A 25,075-nucleotide genomic window follows, 5' to 3' on the forward strand; every position below is an offset into this window, starting at 1 on the left:
TAGTATCCCCATTGATCTCATTTAACCCTTTCACTGCCAGATCCCTACTGTATTGCTTCCAGCTGGACAGGTCTGTATGCCGTACGGACCTGCATTCCTCTTTTGCTATAAACTCATGGTTACTTCCGTGACCATGAGCTTATACCACAATTGTTCAGTAAACACTTCCGAACAAAATAATAGCTCTGATCAGCGGATGACAATCCCCTGATCAGAGCTGTTCAATTAAAATGTGGCACCCCTGCCCCCCTTCCAAAGTTGCTGCTGCTGTCACTAAACCACTGGGATTCTCACCCCATCACCTACAATTCTGCAGCACCCATTTAAGCTCAGATACCAGGAGACAATGCAACCATCTGGATCACTTCTACAATAGCAAGCAAAAAAAAAAACACAGCCTCTGTAGCCATGATGTGTTTGTTTTCATCATCTCACTGTTCTGCCCTAACATAGCTACAGTGGTGTCAGTGAAAGATATAATCATCCCCTTCATTTGATCAGTAAACAGAGTGGTTGCAGATTATATCTTCCACTCCCCCACAACAGGCTGCAGGCATTTTTGGAGATCACAGTAATGACCAGAAGATGTCATCTCTACCTATATTGGACTTTAATGAACATACTCTAACTTGCCAGGATGTTTATTTACTGATTGTGAGTGGGAAGGGTTTAAATACTTTTTAGACAGAGGCCTTGTAGAAGCATGACCATTAATTTTTTTTACTATATTGTTCATGTTAATACCGTGGGGTATGGGCCCCATTTTCCTTAAAAATATACAAAAAAGATACTAATAACTGGCACACTGTAAACTGCATTATATTTCTGACAATAGGAGATTGGATTCATGACCCTTGACCTTGTGCACATTTTCAAAAAAATATCTTTCAGCCGGCTAACAATTGTGTATAATTCTAAATACCTGAAATCACAATGCGCGTGCTAGAATTTTGAGTTTTTAACGAATGATGGCATTCAGTATAAATCTGCCTGAAATTCAGCCTTAAATTTTCAATGTTTCATATATTATTATTATTATTATTATTCAGGATTAATATAGTTCCAACAGTTTATGCAGCCATTTACAACGTGGGGATAAACAGTACAATTACAAAACAATTCTATACAGGAGGAATCAGAGGGCTCTGCTAGTTGGAGCTTACAATCTAAAAGGAGAGGGTCAAGTGATACAAAAGGTAATAACTGGGGAATGAGCTGATGGAGAAAATAAAAGTACAGTTGCTAGGTGGAGGCAGGATAGGCGTCTGAAGAAACATTTTTAGGGATCGCCTAAGAGTGGCCAGAGTAGGAGATAGCCAGACAGATTGGGGTAGGGAGTTCCAAAGAATGGGAGAGGCTCGGGAGAAGTCCTGGAGGCAAGAATGGGAGGAGGTGACAAGGAAACTAGAGAGCAGTAGGTCCTGGGAGGAACAAAGAGAACAATTTGTTGGTATTTTGAGACTAGGTTAGTGATGTAGCTAGGGGCCAAGTTGTGAACAGCTTTATAAGTTATTGTTAGTATTTTGAATTTAATTCATTGGGTGAGTGGCAGCCAGTGGATGGATTGGCAGAAAGGGGTGGCAGACACTGAATGGTTGGTAAGGTAGATGAGTCTGGCAGCAGCTTTCATGATGGACTGAAGGGGGGATAGACTACGAAAAGGTAATTCAAGGAGGAGGTTGCAGTAGTCAAGGCAAGAGGTGACCAGGGAGTGGACTAGGAGCTTTCTGGTGTCATTAGTTAGGAAGAGGCATATTTTGGAGATGTTGCGGAGAGTGAAGTGCCAAGCTTTGGAATGTGATTGAATGTGGGGCTGAAAGAAGAAAGGAGAGAGGTGGAGAGGGGTGGGATAAAGAGGGGGTAGAGAGAGGGGGGAGGATGGGTGAAGGAGGGGAAGGGAGTTCAGTCAGTGTAGAGTGCTTACTCACTGGTCTCCGGAGACTCAGGTAGTGGCATCATGGAGCCAGGAGGTAGTGCTGCCATTGTGTTTCAAATTACCTACTCACATACAATCCTTTTCACAGGCACAGCACACCACAGCAGTGGCTGCAAGCCAAGGGTTAGAGTGTGAGTAGACACAAGGGGATAGGGATAGGAGGCAGAGCAGATCCAGACTCCCTCCTTTTCTATTCATGCAGGGTGGTCGTGCTACCTGGGCAGTTTCTCATTTCCTCAGACTATTTTTTACAAACTATCTGTTAAAACAAGGATGGTTGGCAACCCTGCACGGTGCCCTTTCTGAACTGAAATCCCAACCAGTCTTGCCCAGTTTTCTCTTCCTGGACTACAGAACACACCCCCTTTCCTAATCTCCATAACATATGGGGAGGAACAGTTTTTCTGTCTGAATTGTGGGAAGAACTGGGCAGGGCTGACAACACTGGTTGGGATTTCAAGGAAGCATAGGTACTTTGTTCTCAGCTCAAACAGGATGTTAAAAGCACACTGGGTTTCTGGCATATCAATAGGTATTTATCTGTACTGCAGAGGATACTGCAGTGAAAAATTAGCCAGTATCAGTAATAAAAAGGCCTGACTGGTACATACCTAACTTTTTTGTCTTTAGGGATAATGGGGCGAAGTGAATGATATAATGTAATGTAGTCTAGGTGCACACTGTTCTTGCACTAGTCAGTAAAAAGTGAATGTTTCCCGTTGATTGCCCGAAACTTCAAAAGGGCCATATCAACATAAGATGAAAAAAGCATAAAAGAAATGTAAACCCCAAAATGCAACCCCTGAATAAATATTCTGCTTTTTAACCACTTCAATACCGGGCACTTTTATCCCCTTCCTATCCAGGCCAATTTTCAGGTTTCAGCTCTCTCACACTTTGAGTGACAATTGCACGGTCATGCAACACTGTACCCAAACTAAATTTTTATCTATTTGTTCACACAACTAGAGCTTTCTTTTGGTGGTATTTAATCACCACTGTGGTTTTAATTTTTTGCTAAATTAACAAAAAAAAAACTAAAATGTTGGCGGTTTCACAATTTTTTTTTAACATACTGTCACCAGTGCAGTACAGCGTCATCATATAACTGGTGACAGTGATCAGGAACACTGACTGGTGACAGTACAATAAAAAAAATTTGATAATGTTTTTTAAATTTCTTTTAATTTTTGTATTTTTTTTATTTGTTATTACATTTTTTCTCTTTTTTTATGATTTATTTTTTCATATTACACTATGCCAAAAGTACTATAATGTTACCATAGTAACATTGTACTACTTTGGGGAAGTATTTTTTTTTACACAGTTTGATTGCTTATGGCAAATAATTTCTTTGCTATAAGCAAGCATTTAACTGAATGAAATTGATTCATTCAGGTTTTTTTGTTGTGATTAGCTGTGATTGGCCACGGCTAATCACATTACACAGATGGGCTGTGATTGGCCCAGCCTGTGCATATGATAGTAACATTGTACTACTTTGGGGAAGTAATCAGTATTTTTTTTTTTTACACAGTTTGATTGCTTATAGCAAATAAGTTCTTTGCTATAAGCAAGCATTTAACTGATTGAAATCGATTAATTCAGGTTTTTTTGTTGTGATTAGCTGTGATTGGCCACGGCTAATCACATTACACAGATGGGCTGTGATTGGCCCAGCCTGTGCATGTGATCACTGTGACCATTCAAGGCTAGACACACTTGTATACAGGGGAGGACTGACAACTCATGGGGCCCCTGGGCACTAGGGGATCATGGGGCCCCTGTGTCCTTGCCCACACTCAAAGCACACTCAAAAAAGCCTATAAAAATGTACCAGGGGCATTTCATGGGGCCCCCTACTGACCCTGGGCCCTCGGGCAGTGCCCGAGTTTTCAAATGGTCAGTCCACCCCTGCTCGGGCAGTGCCCAAGTTCTCAAATGGTCAGTCCGCCCCTGCTTGTATACAATGGATGGCATGAAAGAAAGCCATCCACTGTTTACAACTGTCATGGGACCTGCTGTGATTGGTCACAGCAGGTCACATGGTACTGGCAACAGGGCTGGTACACAGATCTGTCATCTGTCGTGTCCGAGGTACACAGCCGCTGATAGGTCTTGCCATTGCAGGGCCCTGTGGGCACACGCAAGACGCAGTCCATGAAAGACATCATATGACGCCCTCCCGGATTGACGAGAAGCTCACCAGTTCGTCATTTTACTATAGGCCAGGTGGGAAGTGGTTAAAAATGGAAGTCTTGCAGATATAAAAAAAAATATTTAACCTAAAAAAGTCCTATTAACATAAAATAAAAAACAATATACTCCCAAAATGAAAGCCAAACTTATTTTTGAAATGGAAGCCTTGCAGAAAAACAAAAAGTTTGCTATTCATGGGATATCGGCTAAAAGTGACTGCTGACCTCAAATTAACCACAAAAAAAGGCCCTAATAATATAAACAAAAAAGGAAAATGGTTGATTTTCCAAAGTGCAATTAAAATTAAAGTACAGCTCCCCAAATGACCCCAATTTTTACTGTGCAAAACCTTGCAGTTTTTCAGTTTTACCAATACTCTTCCTACAGCAGCTTCCAATACAATGACACTATAGCATCCTTACTGGCCCTTCTTAAGTCTGTTGATTATAGATCACATGCCATGCAGTGCATTATGGTTTAAAGGCGAATCTGCACATAAATTCTCCAGGACTGCAAATCTCAAACCTGCAGAATTCATCTTAACCAATAATAGCAGCAAGACTGAACCTCATCCCTAATTAGAAATTAGATATTTCCCTTGCACAAAACCACATGGGTGAAGCATTTCTTTTGATAAGCTCCAAAATGCTTACAATATATCTCTGTGAGGAAACATTGTGAAACGTTGTCTGGATATTTGCAAGAGTCACTCTTAATATGTGAGCTGACCTTCATCTCAGACATATCATTACATAAATACGTACATTAAATACAGTGGTACAATGGTACACCATGGTACACAGCCATATGTTGCACATACGGTAAATAATTCAACTGTGCGAAGGATGGGTCGGGTGAAACCAGAAGTGTTTTATTAGGAATGGCTGTAACAAACACAGAAAACTCTTAATTACATGTGACTGGATATGTTCACTGTAATCACTGTCCTCTATACATTACTAAATATTTCCATATACATTAATAAACATCTTTAATTGCAAAACTGAATATCTAGACCTCTGCAGATATGCTAGTGACCTATTCTGCATAACAATAGCATATTACAATAGAGAAATCACATTCCCTGTATCTTAGCGCCAAATCACATAGCTGCAATATATATTCACATTTATGCCACAAGTAATCTGATTGTATAATAGTAACAGCGACATTTACTAACCACCAGGACATGTTAAGTCATTTTGTCCTATTTATCATGTTAAACAGCCTCCTGCTTACCTGCAACAAACACAGAAAACCCTTAATTACATGTGACTGGATATGTTCACTGTAATCACTGTCCTGTAGGAAACAAAGTGTTAGACTTTTTGTTCCTACTTCTGTGTCTTCCTATTATCACAGGAAGTAGTTCTGCCCTCTTGTGATGGAACAATAAAAATGCAATCACTAGTATCTTCTATTGACAAAGATAGATTACTGTTATATTAGGTATTAGGCTTTGGATTTAAATTTTATGGGGCTGCCTATTTTCTACACCTCTTACACTCTCCCCCACAAATTTGTTATGTCGTCCCTGACATACACAGAATTTTTTTAAGAAAACATTCTTTTACTTGTCTAGTAGTAACCATAGGAAGCCAATGGTAAGTAGTAACCAAGTTACTTGAGGAAACATCCTCCCTGTGACATCTACTCCCTATTACATCACAGCTTCCCACCAGGCCCACAGCGCTATAGTACCTGGCAAGATATAGTTGCGTGTAACCAACTATTTAGTAAAACCCCTTTCTATACATATTTGTATAGGTTACTAAGTTTAGACAAAGGTGATGAGAAACTAGGGAACATCTTATTACTTTTATACCTTTTTATCATAATGGCGGAATACCCATTGTACATCAACAATGCAGCATAACGTTGCCATCTACTGCTCTGTACTTTTATCGGCCGACTCTGTCTCTTTGTAACATCTAGTTCCCTCACCTAAAACTATTTCTGCCTGACCTACAATATCTGCAGTACAAATGCAATTACATTTTTCCTTACTTAAACCAACAGAAAAGCAACATATAATTATTCTGGTTTTGGTAATTAACTTTGGTATAGTGTCCCAAATAGTAAACAATGGATCAATAAACACAATCACTTCTACCAACTTCTATAGTCTTCAGCAAAACATTCTGAACTGAAATACCAGCTAGAGTCAACAGGTAACATAGGAATACTGTCTATAACCTGTATAGATGAAACTCTGGTAACACTACTGGATTGACCTAAAGTGTCATATGTCAAAATCTTTGGTTGTCTCCTGTTCCTGTAGGGTTGTATTCTACATTGAGGAAGTGAATCTGAAAGGTCCTCATTCTCCTCTACATCACTTTCAACAAGTTGTTCTGTGTTCTCTGTTGCTGGGCATTCTTCTTCTATACCTCCAAATGCATACTCAGTTTGTTCAATTTGATCTATAGGCTCAGTCTCTCTGACTCCTTGTAAATCATACTCACTTACTTCCAGCTGACGTGGGTAGAACTCATTAGCTTCTGGATTTAGCTCTGTACTTTCCTCTGGGTGGTCATGCTGGGTGACTGGGATGAAAGATCTCCAGTTTCTTTGTTCGTGATCTGATTCATTTTCTGATTCTCCCTCAGATATCTGTGTAGGTTGTTGAGTTGTATTTCGATCCTTCACTTGCTTTCTTGCATTGATTCTTTTGGGTATCTGTTGACCTTGGTCACTAGGTAGATAATCACATGGCAATAGTAAGTTGCGATGTAAAATCCTTGTTCTGCCTTTTCCAGTTTCTGGTTTGATTTCATACACTGGACTGTCTGCACACTTCTTTTTAAGAACAACATGTATGGTATCTTCCCAAAATGATCTCAATTTTCCTGGACCTCCTCTTTCGGTAAGATTTCTGACTAGAACTTTGCTACCTGGTAGAAGTTCAGCTCCATGAATTTTCTTGTCATAATGTTCTTTTCCTCTCTGTGCAGCTTGAGTAGCTATTTTTGAAGCAACCTTATAGGCCTCAGACATTCTATCTGTCCATATGTTCACATATTCAGAGTAGTTCTTGTATTTTTCAGTTACTGGGGTGTCAAACATACTATCAATGGGTAGTCTTGGAGACCTTCCAAACAGTAGGAAGAATGGAGATTGTCCTGTAGCTTCACTTCGAGTACAATTATATGCATGGACTACCTTTGCTAGTGAATTTTTCCAGTCCTTTTTGGAATCTGGTGACAGGGTACGAAGCATTGATAGCAGGGTACGATTAAATCTTTCAACTTGCCCATTACCTTCTGGGTGATATGGCGTTGTGTGAGAATTTTGGATGTGGCAGTGCTTCCCTAATGTCAAAAACAAGTGATTTTCAAACTCTCTACCCATATCATGGTGAATTCTATTAGGAAATCCAAATTTCAAGACAAAATCATTGAATATTTTGTCAGCAACAGTTTTTGCGGACTTGTTCTTGGTTGCATATGCCTGAGCAAATCTTGTAAAATGATCTATTACCACTAAGATATACTCATATCCACCTTTACATTTCTCAAGATGAAGAAAGTCAATGGAGACCATCTCAAAAGGATAAGTTGTCACAATATTGTTCAACGGGGCCCGAACAAGCTTATTTGGCCGTTTGTCTTTCAGACAAGTACATTGACGTGTGATATAATTCTCAGTGTCCCTTTGCATATGTGGCCAAAAGAATCTTTCTCTGATTAAATTTACAGTCCTTTCTACTCCTAAGTGTCCCATCTCTTCATGTAACTCCTTCCATACTAAGTGATGGTACAACTTGGGCAACACTAGTTGAGAACCAGATGATGTTTTCCGTCTCAAAATGTTATTGTCGTCGAGGTAGAGTTTGGTCCATTGTTTCATAAGTATGAAAAGATCAACAGGTTCACCTTGTCGTTCCTGTTTTGATGGAAACTTGTTTTGGCTTTTGTACTTCCATACTTTTCCAATCACAGAGTCTTCCTTCTGTGCAGTTCTTATTGTCTCTTTTGGTATTTGAGTTACCTTCTTTGGTGCTGCATCGGTTGTATTGGCAATCGTCATTGGACATAGCCAAGGTATCCTTTCTTTTTGATGTGCTTGAATTGCTTGGGTTATGGAAGTGATGACTTTGGGGTCTACTGCTTGTGAACATTGTTGCATGTATTGTTCAGGACTCAATGGCATACGAGAAAGTACATCTGCATCAGCATTCCTTCTCCCAGGACGATATTTAATAGTGAAGTTGAAGTCAGCTAGTTCTGCAACCCATCGATGTCCTGTAGCATTCAATTTTGCTGTAGTGAGGACATAGGTTAGTGGATTGTTGTCAGTATATACAACAAATGATGGACAGTAATATAGGTAATCTCGGAATCTATCACATATTGCCCACTTCATTGCTAGAAACTCGAGCTTCCCTGAATGCATGTGGTAGTTTTTCTCAGCAGGTGTGAGAGTTCTAGACCCATAAGCAATCACCTTTAGTTTCTCCTCTTGCTCTTGGTATAATACGGCTCCTAGTCCTTGTGAGGCATCACAGTGAAGAACAAAGGGTTTAGAATAATCGGGGTAACCCATAACTGGAGGATGAGTTAACACTTCAATGAGCTGGTTCAGTACTATCTGATGATGGTCAGTCCAGGCTATAGACTGATAGGATGGAAGTTGACCTTTTGACTTTGGGATTGGTTTCCTCCTCTTCTTTGTCTGGTTATCTGGTGTTGAGGTTGTGGTAGGTGTCAAACCTGCTGACAATAGTTCATAGAGAGGTTTGGCAATTCTGGAGAAGTTTTGAACGTAAGGGCGATAGTAGGAAATAAATCCTAATAGTTTCCTGAGTTCTCCGACAGTCTTTGGTTGGTTGTTTCTTAAGGCAAGAACAGGTGCTGTGTCGGCCGGGTCCATAGAGTGGCCTTCTTTTGACACAATCTTGCCCAGGAATCTGACTTTATTTTGAAAAAGTTCACACTTCCTGGCTGTTAACTTGATTCCGTGTTGTTGGTAACGTTGGAGTACTGACCGGACATGCTCCACATGCTCCTGGAATGATTTACTATGGACAAGGTTATCATCTAAGTATGGCAGGCAAATCTCATCTCTCAGTCCTATTAAACATGTCTCCATACTGCGTTGGAATTCAGCTGGTGCAGAGCTCAGACCAAAGGGTATTCGGATCCATTCATACAAACCCCAAGGTGTAATGAATGCTGTCAATGGTCGACTGGCTTCTTCCATAAATCCTTGATGGTATGCTTTCCCCTGGTCTAGCACAGAAAACCATGAACTTCCTCCTAGACTGTCCAGCATGTCTTGGATTCTAGGAATTGGATGACGGTCAGGAATGGACTTCTGGTTCAACTCTCTATAATCACAACACAGTCTTAAACTGCCATCTTTCTTTCTTACGCACACAATGGGTGATGAGTATGATGATTTTGATTCTGCAATCCATCCTCGATTTATCAGATCCTGCAGATATTCCTTAACTTCTTGGTGCAGTGGTTTCGGCACAGACATGTAAGTTCTTGTGACCGGTGTACTGTCTTTGAGACGAATCTGTAACTGTAAAGAAGGAATACATCCTACATCAGAGTCATCTTTGGCAAAAGCATTGCATTCTTCCCTTAGCATTTCTTTGACGATTTGTTGATCTTCAGGAGGGAGGTGTTTCAAAGGCACTGGCGGGTCCCAGCACTCCTGATTGTCATCCCCCACCCGCGGATAAATCTCATTTGGATTTCCAATTTTTCCTTTTGGTCCTACCTTGAGTGTCTGTGGTTCAGAGGTCACCGAATTAGTAAACACATTTGCTGATTGTTTCAATTGTACTTGAGCCGGATATGTTGTTTTTATGGGCTCTACACCTCCAATCTTTGTTTGACCTGGTAACACAATGTCCCGTTTAGTTGTATTCCAAACTGGAATGGTCAGTTTGGAGAATTGTCCTCTTTGAAATGAGACTAGTGTCTCACCAATATGCAGTCCATCCGGCAGGTGATAAGCCTCACTCGGTGTAAACAAAACTGTCTGAGCCTGCAAGGACGGTTTGGTGTGAGCACTACACCGGATGTATGTTACAGTATTTGCAGGGATGCTTTGGTTCTTAGTACCAGTCTTTACGATAGCACCATTGGTTTCCCTACAGTTGGCTTGTAGTAAGCTTACAAGGACTTCTGCTTTGGGGGTTGGCAGTTCCAAAGCTGTTCTTAATATGTCCACAAAACCTGGGATAACTTTCTTCCCATCAGCAACTGTCTCTTTGAATGCTTCTTCAATTATATTATAGCTGATAATTGGCTTCTCAGCCACTTTCTCATCCTCAGAGACTACTAGTGGTACTAATAACTGTTTGGTAGTATTACTGCTCGATGTAAGCTGAAAGGTTACCTCAATCCAACCTGAGAATGGAATCTTTGTCTCATTGGCTGCTTTCCCTTGGAGTACCCCTGGTCCCAGCAGTTCTTCAAACGATCGGAGCACAGTGTGTGGCAGTACTCGCTGTCTCCAGCCCTCATTGATAATGCTAACCTGAGAGCCAGTATCCCATAAGGCCTGGACAGGAGTTTTGTCTATTTCACAGTTCACAAGGCATCTCTTTCCAATAAGATCCAGTAGCTTGTTGTGCTTTTTCAAAGTGATGCCATTCACATTGGTTGGCAATTTTTCAGCTGTCGGGGATAGTCTTTGAGCAGGGCAGGTTGGCGTTTTCCTCCAGTAGTCTGCGTTTAACTTTCCAGCCAGGGCTCTGATGGTAGGTTGGGGACTGGTTTCTTTACTACTGACATTTACACTTTGGGACGCAGGTTTGGTTCTGGCACAGGTTACTGTCGGTCCCTTAACAGCAACCTTCTCCCGTTTAACTGATTTTGTTTGGCCGCTCTACATTGTCTCGCCCTATGTCCAGCTCGACCACAGTTAAAGCAATGGTCACATGCAGTTCTCTGATCAGTCTTTTCACAAGATTGACAAGTCCCTGTCCTTCGTCCAACAGTTGTTCTAGGTCCTCCAAAGCCATGCTCTTGTCGAGTTCTCGAATCTTGGAGAAGTGTTTTCATATCGAATATTTCTTGTTGCAACTGTATTACTATCTTTTCAAGGTCAGAGTTACTCTTTGAAGGCTGTTGGATTGCCAGACTACTTGTTTGTGATGGAAGCAAAGGGAGGGTGCCTGGTACCTGAGAACAATGGAGGATGTTGGTCTGGCACTCTCTTCCGTTCGTCAGGTTACTGTGCTCAGATTTCTTTTGTTTCTGCTCCCTTTCCATCTCCATGTTTGTAGCCTCATTCATCTTCTCTATGAGCAACTCATCTGAGACTGTAGGATCATCCAAGTGTTGTTTTAGTTGAAACTTGATATGGTCACTTCTCAGTCCAGTGCCCACTGACCTTAAGAATTTCTTTTGTATAAATTCAGTGCCAAAGTGTTCATCTGAACCTTCCCCTTGTGAAACGAACAGCAAACGGTCCTTCAATGCAATGGCCCTAAATAGGAAGTTCTGAGGAGTCTCTTTACTATTTTGTGATATATTGATCAATTGTTGGTATAGTTCGGAAGCATTTTCCTATTTATAATGGCTTTTTAGGATTCTCTTGAGTGGCACTAGGGTCAGTCCACTCTTCAGCTCTAGCATGCCTCTGAGACTTGACCCAGGACTAATGGCTTTCACCACAGCTTCCACAAGCTCTGACTCTGGATATCCCTTTTGCAGTCCCATGTCAATCTGGTGCATGAGGTTAGTATAGGACAGCTTATCTTTCTGTTCCTTTTCACCTATCTGACCAGCAATTTTAAAGTCCTTTCTGATTGTAACTTCTGGCAAGTTAGTATGGGAAAGTCTCTGAGCAACTAGATTAGGGTCTTGATTTGCAGGACTTCCTTTTGAGTCTTTGTCTTTAGTGCTAAGTTCTTTCATCTGTCCCTCTATCATCTTGGCCGTTTCTTGAAGTTTTTCCTGTATACTGTAGTATTGCTGTTTTAAATCCTTTAACTGTTGTTCTGCTTGAGGGTCTTTGCCACTATCGCTTGGTGCTTCCATGTAATCTCTCTTCTCTAACTCACCAATGAATTTCTTAGTTGCCTGCAGAAATTGTGTCACCACTTCTTCACTTCCAGTCTCTACCAGTTCATCTAACACCTCATTCACTATCCGCAAGTAATGGCGCCGGGTTTTTCCTTTTGCCATACTTGCTTCGGAGGCCTTTATAAACTGGCAAGTCTCCATGAGATCATCGACTGTCATGTGAATCAGGTGTTCACTGATTTCATCTTGCAACTTTTCGATATCCATACTCCTAATGTTTTTCTTTAACTTCACCACGGACAGCGTAGTCACTCCTTTTCACTTCCGGACCTTTTGGCGTTCCTTTCACCCGGCCCCACGTTGGGCGCCAATTTTGTTGCACATACGGTAAATAATTCAACTGTGCGAAGGATGGGTCGGGTGAAACCAGAAGTGTTTTATTAGGAATGGCTGTAACAAACACAGAAAACTCTTAATTACATGTGACTGGATATGTTCACTGTAATCACTGTCCTCTATACATTACTAAATATTTCCATATACATTAATAAGTATTTTTATATACATTAATAAACATCTTTAATTGCAAAACTGAATATCTAGACCTCTGCAGATATGCTAGTGACCTATTCTGCATAACAATAGCATATTACAATAGAGAAATCACATTCCCTGTATCTTAGCGCCAAATCACATAGCTGCAATATATATTCACATTTATGCTACAAGTAATCTGATTGTATAATAGTAACAGCGACATTTACTAACCACCAGGACATGTTAAGTCATTTTGTCCTATTTATCATGTTAAACAGCCTCCTGCTTACCTGTAACAAACACAGAAAACCCTTAATTACATGTGACTGGATATGTTCACTGTAATCACTGTCCTGTAGGAAACAAAGTGTTAGACTTTTTGTTCCTACTTCTGTTTCTTCCTATTATCACAGGAAGTAGTTCTGCCCTCTTGTGATGGTACAATAAAAATGCAATCACTAGTATCTTCTATTGACAAAGATAGATTACTGTTATATTAGGTATTAGGCTTTGGATTTAAATTTTATGGGGCTGCCTATTTTCTACACCTCTTACACATACCTACTAAACACATGGTTTAAAGTAGTAATGAACTTTGCACAAAGAAGCATCCGAATGTACAGGGTAGTTGCATTTTCAAAAGAAGGTACTTAGAATCATGTAATAAACTCACTAAGCCAGATGTTAACCTCAATTCATGTGAGGGTAAGACCTACAATGTGGTATTAAAAGGTCACAAAATTCTAGTTACCTGTTCTTCACAACAGAAATGAAATTCAGTATAACCCCATCAAAAGAGAATCTCAGAAGCAAAGTTACTACAACAACAATGTAATGCTTGGTATTATTTTTTACGCATGCATATAATACAATTAAGACATACTGTATAGAGATCCCAAGCAGATCCCAAGGTAAAGCACTCTGTATGGGACAAGTGGTTACTCTGACAGCAAACAAGGCTTGTATCAGGAACTATAATATAAAAATTATTATTTATTCATGGCAAACATTGCAATACATTATAAGTAACCGCTTCCCATACCCTCTGCTTGTGACTTCCTTTTTTTGTGACTTATTTATGGTTTAGACAGAAACACTTAAACAGTGATAAGGCAGTCAATGAAACAACTGTTCCCTCATTTTTGTTGTGCAGTTTCAGTACTGTATAGAGGAGTGAGGAGTGGCCAACACATCAAACAACAAATGACAACAAGCCCATGTCACAAACGGTTCAAGGTAGGATTCAAAGGAACAGAGAGTGTGGCTTGAACCACCTTACAAACAAAACTGATATGAGAAGAGGCCTGAAACTCCACCTGGTGAAACTTAAACATGTAAACAGAAGAACAGGCCCTTACTAATCTAAGAAACAGATGCCTGATGCTAATAAGCCTATGAACAGATCTGGTGGTTAGTGCTCTTACAGGAAAGGGTGGAACCTTTAAATCATAGGCTTGAATTATCAGGTGCCTAATCCACAAGGAAACATTGAAGTGAGAGGGCCTTCAGGAATGACAAAGAGTGAATGAAACTGTCTAAAAGAAGTTGCAGCAGAAAAGTATATTCGAACAGTGCATACAACATCAAGACAATGCAGATTGGCCTCCATAAGATGTTTGGGAACAGGACATACAGGCTGCTAACTCAGACTTTGCAGAGGTAATAGCAAGAAGATAGGCAACATAAAGAAAAGTAAAAGTAGACAAAGGGATATTCCTGATAGGGTTAAAGGCTGTTTTTTGCTAATCCAACAGAACCAAGTTGAGGTCTCATGGAGCCAATGGAGGATGCACTGGGGGTGATGTGAGTGGTACCCTGCATGAATGCTTTCACCAAAGGATGAAAAGCAAGTGGCCTTTGGAAACAGATGGCTAGGAATAAAACATGACCTTTGAGGGTACTCAAGGCCAAATGCTGGTCTAGCCCAGACTGGAGAAATTACAGAATTCGACCTAGGAAAACTACCTGGGATGGAAATTGCTGGTTTGCACCAGAAGAAGTAAGCTTTCCAAGTGTGACGGTACACTTTAGGAGAAGTTGATTTCCTAGCTTCTAAGAGCTTAGGAATGACAGAGACCAATAGGCCTTTGTCTCTTAAGTCTTGGATTTCAACAGCCAAATAGTTAAAGTAAGCAACTAAGAAGCAGAATTGTAAACTGATCCTTGGGACAGATGATCTGGGAATGCCCACAGCGAGTCTGCCAGGAGTTTGACTTTGTCTGAGTACCACTTCCTATTGGGTCAGATTGAAATAATAATTACCATTGGAACACCTTCCATCTCAATACTGGATTATCCACTGTAAAGGTCCAAAGGTGTCTTGTCCTGGCGACCAATCTGTCCATTTTTTTGTTGAACCTAGCAGTCAGGAGGTCCAAGTCTGCCAACTCCCACCAGTTGCACAGAGCTTAAAACACCTCAGAGTGATGAGACTATTCTCCAAAGTCCAGACATTGGTGACTGAGGAAGTCCATCTGTCAATTTTCCACACCTGGGGTATGCACTGCTGTCAGAGCTGGAACATGCTCTACCCAAGTAAGAATTAGGGCCACTTCTCTTTGACTTAAACAAACTATTTATGGCAGTTGTATAATCCTATAGTATAAGCACGGACAAAAGTATGAGAACAATCGCATAAATACAGAGAGACCCAATGTCATGTCATACATGTCACAGAGGTGTCTGAAAGATATATCATCTATGCAAAGCTTGTCTGTAAGGCATAGTTATACACAAATTACACTGATATTGAATTTCTCCCAGAATAACCTAACAGATGGGCCAGAAAAGAAAATATCAAACAAAAATGCAAAAGAAGCATTTAATTGCAATTTAATGGGTTGAAAAAAATAGAATAGAAAAAAAATCCCACTGCAAATGCATCCATGTCAATATGGTCATACTCCATTTAGGCAGATGAACTACTATCACTACACCATAAATTTGAAATTAGCATCTGCATTTCAAAATGAGTAATGTATATTGGGATTGGGACTGGGATTTAAGGATAGGAACTCCGCTCTTTGTATGGAATTCAGGAATTATAGCTCCATATCCACACATGTAAATCCTTGATCCAAAAATCTGTCCCAAATTTTATGAAGTTTACCTGGACAACCCCTATAATTGTAAATACATTTTTTATATGTAATATTAGAATAATATGGAATAAAAGTTTTGGCTGTATCTAATGATACTGATATCCTTGTACCAGCAGAGTCATATAATATTTGCAATTGTTAAAACATATTTCTATTATTGTATGTAGTATTGTTTCCTGGATTAAAGCCCATTTGACAGGGATTAATTATTTTTAACCCTTTTACTTCCACCACTCTATGTCTTAGTGCAGTGACAATGGGTGGTGGGTTATACAAACTCCTGGATTCTACAGCATATTGCTACATTCCGCAAGCCAACTGTTGGCTTATGAAAGCCCCCTTAAACTGTGCATCTCCCGAATGATTCTCAGACTCCACTGTCTCACCTGCAGACCCAAAGGCCTGCATGATGAGTGCTGCTGGGTGGAAGGGAAAAAAAACCAGTAAATATTCATTTGCTGATCTCTAGAGCTGTGCACGATGAAAAATCCTCAATTTCATTTTGTAATTGAAATTCTGATAATTAATTGCATTATCATTTTTTCGGATTCATGGAAATTAGTTACTATTGTGATTCAGAAATTTAGAACATCCGAATCTGTGAATAACAAAAATTTTGTCGGAAATTTGATTCGTAACGAATTGCAAATGTCTACATTGATCTCCCCTAGTTGCAAAGAGACCAGAAGTGACATGTATAACATTACTTTCGGTTTCTAGTATTACTTTCCCTGTATGCTGCAGACAGGGAAGAAGCTAACAGAGCGTGATCTGCTCTCCATTAGCTTCAATGGAGAGCTCTATTATCTCACATGCACAGTGCTAGATAACCAGCATAGGTTAAAGCCAGGTTAGACATCCAATGTTTGGATCTGTTTCGTATATTCATTATTGTCAAATCGATTTGAAATTTGAATTTCGGAAGACAGTTATATTTGTTCTATTTTATTCTATTCTAATCTAATCTGTTTTTGTTCTATTCTATTCTATTATAGAATAGCCAGCATAGATATTATAGATAGCTAGCATAGATTAGAGCCAGGTTAGGCGTCCAGTGTTTGGATCTGTTTCGTAAATTCATTATTGTCAAATCACCACTTCTGGTAGTTAGAGGTCCGATAGCATGACAGATTAAATGTCGCTAGGAACTAAGTGCAGAGTAGATAGGTTAAATGAGTTCCAGTACCACACCACAGTTCCTGCAGGCACAAAATACATTCCAGGCTGGTTGGACAATGTCCGAAGGGTCTCCTCATCACCACAGATCTTTTCTTTAGGTCTCTGACACCAAGATGAATGCTGCATCATGTTGATGCGCAGGTGTCCCTGCAGCTGGACTCTGTTGCAACATTCATATGGAGGTATCTCCAGTAATTACTGTGTATATCCAGGTATATGTGCACAATTCCACCAGGACTCTTGTTGGGCCCATTGCTGATAATACCTGTTTGTACAGTGGATGTATGTACTATTATTAATCTTTTATACAGCTTGTATTATTTTTATATATGCATCTATATGGTTATGGTTAATGGTATATGCTGGTTGCAGTAGATCCTCTGCTCCCCACTACTTTGATTAGATCACTGGTTAATTTCCCAGGAAGGGAATCATCTCTGTTCACAGAGGCCCTGTCCTGGGTAGAGGCACTGCCAACTTAATTACCAAACCCACTCTTCCAACTAGCAAAGGTTCTAGTTCTCTTATTTACCTATAGGTTTAGCTCAGTATCCTATTTGGGGAGGGCCATCTGTCATACCCCCCAAAAGAGGGTTACACTTCACTATAGTCATATTTTGTTATAAGGTCCCTCAATGGGCAGGTTCCTCAGTTCTTCTTGGGGCAACGAAAGAACTTTGGGACTGAATTAGTATCACATGTGGGAGACAGGAGTAGGGTTGCAGCATATTCTTCTCTTCCATCAGATTCTTATGTCAATGCTCACTTACTGACATTTTTTAACCACTTGCCCTCCTGAGGATTTACCCCCCCTAATGACCAGGCCTCTTTTTGCTACTCGGCGGTGCACTAATTTAACTGATAATTGCGCAGTCATGCAATGCTGCACCCAAACTAAATTTACGTCCTTTTTTCACACGAATAGAGCTTTATTTTGGTGGTATTTGATCACCTGTGCACTTTTTATTATTCACGCTATAAACAAAAAAATACCAAAAATGTTGAAGAAAAACTATATTTTTCACTTTCAGCTATAAAAATTATATAGTAAACGCAAAGTTGGTTATAAATTTAGGCCAAAATGTATTCTGCTACATGTTTTTGGTAAAAAAAATCCCAATAAGTGTATATTGATTGCTTTGTGTGAAAGATATAACGTCTACAAACTATGGTATAGATACTGCAATTTACACCATTTTTTGCTATACAGCGCTGCGCTAGTTTAACGGACAATTGCGCGGTCATGCAATACGGTACATAAATGAAATTTATGTCCTTTTTTCACACAAATAGAGCTTTCTTTTGGTGGTATTTGATCGCCTGTGCGGATTTTATTTTTTGCGCTATAAAAAAGAAATGCTGACAATTTTGAGAAAAAAAAACAATATTATGGACTTTTTGCTATAAAACATGTCCAGTAAAAAAAATTTAAAAATCAAATTTCATCATAAATTTCGGCCAAAATGCATTCTGCAACGTCTTTGCTAAATAAAAACCCAATACGTGTAAATTAATTGGTTTGCGTGAAAGTTATAGCATTTACAAATGGCGGGAAAGATACTCAGATTTAAAAAAATTTTTTATACTAATAATGGCTACGATCAGAGACTTATGGCGGCGTTTAGCGACTTATGGCGGGACTGCGGCGGACATTCTGACACTGGGGGGAACTGACTTGGGGTCCCCAGTGACACCAATACAGTGATCAGTGCAAAAAAAAAAAACATTGACACTGTTTTAATGGCACTGGGGAGGAAGGGGTTAACTTTTTTATTCACTGAAAGGGTTAACTGTGTGAGGGGAGTGTTTTACTAGGGGGCAGGGGTGTGTTCTGCACGGGGACACGCTGATCGGGAGAGATAAACTCTTCTCTCCCGATCAGCGTGTCAGGAGCTGTCAGGGAACTGGCAGAAAGCAGAGCTACTGCAGCCCTGCTCTCTGTCAGTGATTGCCGCTAATCGGCAGGACACAGCCGGTAATGACCGGCCGCGACCCGGCAACTGACACCCACGGCCGGGATCGGCGGTGCAGGTAGGGCGGCGGCGCACCTCATGCGCGCCCCCTACCTGTTTTGTAAAAGTGCATTTTAAAACATGCAGTGGCTGGGCGGCAAGTGGTTAAATATCCAATTTCAGCCCCATTTTTATACTCCATGAACAGCTCTTTGTCCATATAAAGTTGCTCTCAAGGTAATCACTCTGGATGGGAAACTTTAATTTCTAAAATTATTATTATGTATTTAATATTTTATGTACAGTAACATCTACATTTGTAATTGTAATTTTCAAATAATGAAATTAATTAAAAAGTAGCGATGAATATACAGTAGCTTCAGTATGTAGCAGGGGTTGGGTGCTGTGTCTGACATCATTCAAAATGGTATGGGTAGACCCAGGGGCGGACTGATAACTCATGGGGCCCCCGGGCAATAGGGGATCATGGGGCCCCTGTGTCCTTGCCCACACTTATAAAAGCCTATAAAAAAGGTACCAGGGGCATTTCATTGGCCTTGGGCCCTGGGGCAGTGCCCGAGTGCTCAAATGGTCAGTCTGCTCCTGGGTAGACCACTGTTATCCTGCAGTGATAGGATGTGATGTAGTAGTCATCAAGGTTACTTCTTTTTTGTTTGGAGATTATGGAGTGGTCAAGTTACCACTGCTAAATATCCCCAAGACAATCTCTCTAGCAGCAATGATTGTGCCTCTAAGGAGCCCCTTTAAAAGGACTGGTGTATCTTTTGTCATGGTGCTCCAGCAACATCTTGAGGTGGCCATACATGGCTCAGTTTTTTTCATTCAGTTGGCTGAAAAACTAAGTTGAAATCCTCATCTGCACACTGCACATTCAAAGTGGATGGGAAAAACCTCCCCATTGTGCCATTGTATTCTGGCAGCAGGGCTCCCCTGCTATCAGAATACACTGGTCAGCGATGCAGCCCATTTGCTGCATGTCTTCAGCAAGTGGAAATTTTTTTAACAAGCCCATTCATGAAAATCGATTGATAGATTGACTTATGAATGGGAACAGCCATACATGGATCAAAATTCAGCCAGTTGATGCTGAACTGGCCAAATATCGATCCACGTATGGCCAATTTTAGGATAGCCCTTGCCAGGCATTGACATGGAACTGCAAATTACACTCCCATCCATACCCAAACACCACCTCAACTCTTCCCAGAACCTATATGAACACACACAGAAACCACTTTGGCATAAAATTTGGCAGTAGCTTTTATGATTGGTTTATGTGAAAAAAAATAAAACTTCTTAATTTTATAACTTGAATAATAAACAGCACACAAATAACTACTGCTTGTAGTACTTTTGTTGCAGCCTTAGCATGTTAATTTAAAACTGTGAAAGTGAGAAACCACATAAACAAATGCTGCACCATCGGACAGGGTCGGTGGGAAGGTAACAACACTGGCTATTACTGTATATGGCCCCATGTTTTGGGGGTTTTAAGTGATCTTTCTGACAAAGATTATTTTTTAAATGCTAGAATGGCTAGAATGGCTCTGGCAGGGTTAAATGAGGGTCATCCACAAATCAGATAAGGCTTTTGTCCAAATGTCTCTTCCAGAATGCTCACATTCCCTGTGGAGAAAGAAAAGGAGCCAAGGGGACGGGGAGGGAAAATTCCAGAGGGTTCATGCTGTCCTAGGTGGAGAGGGCATATTGATTCCTTGCCCCCCTAACATGAGACCACAATTGACACCCTCTTTCATAATCAAACACTACCTCAACCCTTCTCAAAATCCAAAAAAACAAAAGCAGAAGACACTTTGGCATAGAACTTGTCGGCTGCATTTTTTATTGGTTTACCTAAATTACAACTTTTTAATTATACAACTTGAACATTAAACACCACATGAATATCTATTGTTTAGGTAGAAAATCCAAAACATACCACAGCAACACTGATATAATGATTCAGAACAAAACCTCAGTTTGTCCATGGCAGTTTTAAAATCCAAGGTTCAGAATATCTAGCCCAATGTCTGAGAGATGAACAGCATCTTGTCTATACAACCTAGGAATTCCATCCTCTAATTCAGAGTGACAATACTAGAAACCACAAATGGAAGACATACATTTAAAAATCTCTGAAAAAATGGTTGGAGTTTATGGGGAAAACATTTTAAAATGAGATCGATCCCCTCGCATCATAAATAGTTGTATAGTAAAGATATCAGGAACTGGCCATTCCCTATATCTCCTTGTTAAACTATTTTCTAAATAACCCCACCTTATACCACCTTGCCCCTCTAGAACATCTGGAAAACCCCTGGTGCATGGATAAATTGTCTATATATATTCTTCCCACAGAGTGTCTCTGCTCCCAGAAGATTAAACTTTGGCCAATGATCCAAACAACCACTTTTTAATCTAGAACATTAAATAGAAGCTAGGCTTAATATCAATTTTGAATCTCTTCTACTGTTGACTACCCAGCTTTTTGATTACATTCTGATACAAACAATATTGTGCTGCCTTAGTTGCCACACCAATGCCAAAAGAATCAGAGAAGAAATTTCAATCTATGAACCACACTGCCTTCAGGCATTTCGTAAGCACTGGAATCTAGTCAATGGCGAACTGTCCGAATGTCCAAAAAACCTGTTTGTGTGAGCAAGTGCCCCAGACTGGGTATATAGTGATGACGTACTTCAACTTACTTGCATTATATATTCTGGACATGAGTCTTGCTAACAGACCCACAGAAGAATGTACTGTAGGCAGTGGTAGACATATCTCCTAACAGTCCTGGATTCTGCTGGACTGTCCCGAGATTCTAACACAGTCCTGGTGTCCCATGGATCTGGGCTGTCTCCCACTGCCACTCAAGCCAGTACCCAGCATTATTAGCATGGTACTGCTATTAGAGGCCTGTAATAACGCCCAGTGTAGTCCTCTGGGCTTTGCCACTAAGCCTCACCCTCTCCAGGAATCCAGTGTAAGCAGTAAACTCAGTGCCACTGGGGAGAAGGGAGGTGTGTGCTCTCCAGAAAAAGACCTGATCAAGGGTAATGGCTGTTGCACATGGAAAACAGGTGTAATGAAAATGTTTTAGGATGAATTATGCCTCTCCTGATGTCAGTCTGGCCATATGGTAAGGGATTGAAAGTGATAACAAGTGTGTGCATGGGGTCCATGCTGGGTGTGCATCAGGAACCCATTCTGTCACTGGGAGTAGGTAGGTGTGCTGGACCAGTGGAGAGGGAATGGGCTCAGTGGTGTCCCTCTCCACTGGTCCAGCGCACCTACCAGTGGTGTGTAATGACACTTCTCATTTCAAAGCTAGGGAACTGCCATAATGTTTGATTCACACATTAACGTGGTCCCCTGCTGGTCCTGAGCATTGGTGAGCATGTGTACTGCAAGACAAAAGTTACCCCCAAGTGCAGCATGAGTAGCCCCATCCACACACTTGCTGGGAAACGCTATCACTGAGGCACAGGTTGATAATACTTAAATAGGGCACCTCCTAAGCCACAGACAAATCCCAGAGCTGGAGGCGTATGACCAGATTAATTACCTCATAGCTGAGAAAGACAGGGCTGCAGCCAGCAGCACAGGCTGCTAAACAGTGTGGCCAGATTTATTACCCTACAGCTGATTAGGATAGGGCTGCTGCTAGCAATACAGGCTGCCAACAATTATGCAGGCTGCCTAACATTCATCTGATTGAGAGGAACGTTCTCATGCTTTTCATAGGACACAGGACCAATCCCCAAAAAGTTTATTAAATTGTCCAATGATCCATTGGCCCCCTACTATGTTTTTGATTTCTTGATCTGCATTTGCACAGCAATATCAAAAAATATTTTCCAAAATGTGCAAAACACTGAAAAAGGCAAACACAAATGCTGCCTGGAAAAGACCCACCTAATAACTTGAAGTACAAACACTGCCTGCTACTGCATGGAGCCTAAACAAAACCTCCTGAATAAATGGCCTTCTATTGTCCAGCATTACAGTTGATTTCCTGAGAATCGCATGGGACTTTTGCATTAGCATGTACAGTTGTGTTCAAAATAATAGCAGTCAGACATCACTAACCTGATCAATCACTGTTTTTGGTAGAAATGATATTTCTACATGGCAAATCATTTACTAGCATGTGTAGTAGATTAATAGAAATCCAACAGACCCAACAGTCATGACATGCATGCTGCTGATTCTGTGTAATTGAATCACTAATTGAAAGGGGCATGTTCAAAATAATAGCAGTGTGGAGTTCTATTAGTGAGGTCATTCATTCTTTGAAAAACAGGTGGCAATTATTGCCCTTATTTAAGGAAGGAAGGCAGCAAATGTTGTACATGCTGGTTACAGTGCATTTCTCTCTGAAATTCTGAGGAAAATGGGTCGTTCCAGACATTGTTCAGAAGAACAGCGTACCTTGATTAAAAAGTTGATTGGAGAGGGGAAAACATATAACGAAGTGCAGAAAATGATAGGCTGCTCAGCTAAAATGATTGCAAATGCTTTAAAATGGCAACCAAAACCTGAAAGACGTGGAAGAAAGTGAAAAACTACCATTCGAATGGATAGAAGAATAGCCAAAATGGCAAGGAAAAGTTACCTGTGAGTACTGTTACAATTAGAAGATGCCTATGTGAAGCCAAGCTATCTGCAAGAAGCCCCCGCAAAGTCCCACTGTTGAAAAAAAGACGTGCTGAAGAGGTTACAATTTGCCAAAGAGCACATTGACTGGCCTAAAGAGAAATGGCGCAACATTTTGTGGACTGATGAAAGTAAGATTGTTCTTTTTGGGTCTAGTGGGCGGAGACAGTTTGTCAGACAACCCCCAAACACTGAATTCAAGCCACAGTACACTGTGAAGACAGTGAAGCATGGTTGCGCAAGCATCATGATATGGGGATGTTTCTCATACTACGGTGTTTGGCCTATTTATCGCATTCCAGGGATCATGGATCAGTTTGAATACATCAAAATACTTGAAGAGGTCATTCTGCCTTATGCTGAAGAGGAAATGCCCTTGAAATGGGTGTTCCAACAAGACAACGACCCCAAACACACTAGTAAACGTGCAACATCTTGGTTCCAGACCAACAAGATTGACGTTATGGAGTGGCCAGCGCAATCCCCGGATCTTAATCCAATAGAAAACTTGTGGGGTGACATCAAAAATGCAGTTTCTGAGGCAAAACCAAGAAATAGAGAAGAACTGTGGAATGTAGTCCAATCATCCTGGGCTGGAATACCTGTTCACAGGTGCCAGAAGTTGGTTGACTCCATGCAACACAGATGTACAGCAGTTCTCAGAAACAGTGCTTATACAACTAAATATTAATTAAGTGATTCAAAGGAAAGCAAAATCTTCAAACATTTTTCAGTTTATATAGTGAATGTTTGAGTTTGTAAAGAAGAATACAAACACTGCTATTTTTTTTGAACAGTCTAATATTCACTTTTCTTCAATTTTTTTAGAGGAACAACACAAATTTGATATATTTTTCTTCATGTTTTGATTTGGAAAAGAATGTTTAGTGTTCCCAATGCATTTGTGTGTATGGAAATAAAAGCTATTAGAAGGATATTGAGCTTTATTCACTTTTTTCAACACACTGCTATTATTTTGGCAATTTCCAAATTATGTGGCATGTCATTATTCAAACTGCACAAAAATTGCCACCACTGAACCCATAGACATAAGTACCCAGCTCATGTTTTGGGCACTAGTGATTTTTGATACTCTGCATAACTATGCTTGCATCAAATTGCATAGATATTTTAAACCTTCCTGGTCTACATCTGGTTCCAACCTCTTGAAATTGTGCATTTCTGCCTGGCAGCACTAGAGTCCTCAGTTTAATTCCCAACCGTGACTGCTGCATGGAGTTTTCATGTTCTTCTTGTGCCTGCATATGTTTTATCTGGTTACACAAAAACATGCTAGTAAGGTAAAAGATTCCTGTCTAATGTGTCCCAAGTACGTGTATGTTTGTGAGTTAGGGACCTTAGATTGTAAGCTCTTTGAGGGCAGAGACTGATGTGGATATGTGAAAACATGTCAGTGTTATAAAAGTAACTCAAATGAATAAAGCTGTAAATACAATAGAGTGTCCACTGTTACATTAGATTTTCCTGGGACATAGGCAGATG

At 40.4% G+C, this 25,075-nt stretch overlaps 1 protein-coding gene across 1 annotated transcript in view; it reads left to right on the forward strand.

Moving 5' to 3' along the window:
• LOC149439107 (uncharacterized) overlaps positions 1–25,075 on the forward strand; it is a 44,191-nt gene that overhangs the window by 885 nt on the left and 18,231 nt on the right. The gene's annotated exons all lie outside the window — the stretch shown is intronic.

The sequence above is a fragment of the Staurois parvus genome, unplaced genomic scaffold (assembly GCF_062004578.1).
Source record: "Staurois parvus isolate SC_StPar_1 unplaced genomic scaffold, SC_StPar_1.0 ptg001158l, whole genome shotgun sequence".
In the NCBI taxonomy this organism is placed as follows: domain Eukaryota; kingdom Metazoa; phylum Chordata; class Amphibia; order Anura; family Ranidae; genus Staurois; species Staurois parvus.